General features: G+C 49.8%; 1 pseudogene across 1 annotated transcript in view; it reads left to right on the forward strand.

Annotated features, from left to right (window-relative positions):
* Positions 1 to 2,500, forward strand: part of LOC310822211 (large neutral amino acids transporter small subunit 4-like) — a 14,593-nt pseudogene that overhangs the window by 11,223 nt on the left and 870 nt on the right. Inside the window, exons 11-14 of the transcript XR_014555084.1 lie at positions 69 to 201; positions 536 to 609; positions 836 to 959; positions 1,196 to 2,500. The exon at positions 1,196 to 2,500 is cut by the window's right edge and continues 870 nt beyond it. The product of XR_014555084.1 is annotated as a large neutral amino acids transporter small subunit 4-like (transcript). The remainder of the gene's footprint in view (positions 1 to 68; positions 202 to 535; positions 610 to 835; positions 960 to 1,195) is intronic.

A 2,500-nucleotide genomic window follows, 5' to 3' on the forward strand; every position in this document is an offset into this window, starting at 1 on the left:
CTAACCCCCTTCTCTCCTCCCCTCTCCCCTTTTCCCCCTCCACCCTGATCCTTCCTCCCTGACCCCAGGGACCAGGCCAAACCGAAGCGCAGAGACAGAACCATCCAGAAGGTGACCAATGCCATGCGCGCGTTCATTGTCACCAACCTCCTATTGGTGGGATTCGGAATCACCTGCCTGGTGCCCAACCTCCCCCTGCAGGTGAGTGGTCCATCCAGATGCCTATCAAACTGTTTCTCACCTCCTCCATGTGTCTTGTCCCATCATCAGGGGCTTGTTCAATAGACTTGAGTACTGGGCTGGAACCAGGGTAGAACTATATGTGACTACTGCTCTAGGCTGAGGAATGGGACTCGTGACAGCGCATCGTTGCCACCTAGAGGCCACAGAGTGTAACTGCAATCAGAGATGACCTCTACCCTCATTTGAGAGAGTAGGGTTAAGTACATGGTGGTTGTGAGAGACGGCCAGATTTGAAGGACCTGTCGTTCATATGATTTACTCCACCTCCCTCCTTTCTTCCATCTCTCCTCAGATTCTGTCGTTCGTCCTGCACACTATTGTCAGAGGGTTTATCCATTCCGCCACTGGAGGTCTCTATGCTGCTGTGTAAGTGCCACCACACCCCCACCCCACACCCCCACCCCACACCCCACACCCCACACCCCACACCCCACACCCCACACCGCCAACCCATTGCAAACATCTGATACATGTTCATCCACAATATAGCGTCACATGGGTCATAAAATGTATGGGCTCTACCAAAGAGGTAGATATTCTCTCTCACACACTCCCTCCCTCCCTCCCTCCCTCCCTCCCTCTCTCTCTCTAGGTACCCGTCCTCTCAGTTTGGCAGTCTAACAGGGATGCAGTCTCTGGTCAGTGCTCTGTTCGCCCTGCTGCAGCAGCCTCTGTTCATGGCTATGATGGGACCACTGAAGGGAGACCCACTCTGGGTGAGAACACACAGACGCACGCACGCACGCACGCACGCACACACACACACACACACACACACACACACACACACACACACACACACACACACACACACACACACACACACGCACAGGCAATTATTGATGTAAAGTTGGGGTCGCATGCCGAAAAGGTTTGGGAACCCCTGGACTAGACAGTATCCTATGAACTAAACTAAACTCCATTTCCCATGCTCCTCCTGTGTTTCCCGTAGGTGAATGTGGGACTGCTGGGAGTCAGTATGCTGGGTTTCTTGCTGCCTCTCTACCTGATCTGCTACAGACGCACGCTGCAGAGACAGAGACGGGAGAAGGACAACGATGCCAAGATATACGTCAAAATCAATGGCTCTACCAAGCCTGAGGCCTTCGTCTAAAGAGAAAAACACAGAGAGAGAGAGAGAGAGAAGGGGGACAAAGCACAAAAGAGGGAGAGAGAAGGTGTGGGGGGGGGGAGTGTAGTGTTGCTCTCCTCCTTTGAATCTGACCTCCGATGATGCATACAGTACACACACAAACAAGCATTCCAAACTCATATTGGGCATAAGCACACTTATAGACAGATACAGTTTGTACTGTTTAATTACATAGGTGTGACCTTTGGAAATGTATATACTCTTACTATACAACAGCTTATGACACACACACAAGCACACACACACACACACACACACACACGCACACGCACTCGCACTCGCACACACATACTATCTTTTTTGAAAGGCCCATCAAGGAACTGGTGCTGTTGTTGTCATGGAAACAGACACTACTCTTGGACTGTTGTCAAGGACTGAGGAAAGGGATGGACAAAAAGAGTGAGAGAGGAAAGACTGTGAAAGCGAAGAGGTGCAGCCCTCTGTACTGCCCCCAACTTCCTCTCCTCCTCTTTTATCTGTCATCCCTCCATTCCGAGGCATGGCAGAGGAACACCCATCGCTCTGAGACTGACCCTCACTGCCTTTACCCACAGCAAATGAGAAGGAAAGCCAGACGGAATGAGCCAATGACAGCATTTCCCCCTGACAAGATCGTCACGACTCAGCCAATGGCCTCCTTTCCACCTACAGCTATCCTCACGACCTAGCCAATCACATCCTTTCCTGCCCAAACAAGTCTGTCGGGTTGTCTAATGAACTCTCTGTATCATGATCTTCTTATTATCTGTTTCTTGTTTGTTTTTATACGTGTAGAATGTAACAAGCTAAGAGTTGTGATAGCAAAATATAGGAGATGTTTCTATTTTCTAACCAATGGTGCTAACTAATTACAAATATTATCAGCTGGATTTGTACAGGACGATGTTCTAGGGGTAGGTGTGGACTGGGTGGAATTATGCCAGATTGGATTTGAGACTGAGAGGAGTGAGGGGCCTCTGCTATTTGAAGCAGGTAGAATGGCTGCAGGTGTGTGTAAGTGTGTATCTATAACCTGTGTGGTACATTATTCTGTGAGGTTGAAGGAAGTGAAGGAAACGTACGCTATTCTAGAGAGGTTGAGAATGGACGCTGCATCACCCTCTG

Source organism: Argentina silus (genome assembly GCF_951799395.1).
Source record: "Argentina silus genome assembly, chromosome: 2".
Lineage (NCBI taxonomy): Eukaryota > Metazoa > Chordata > Actinopteri > Argentiniformes > Argentinidae > Argentina > Argentina silus.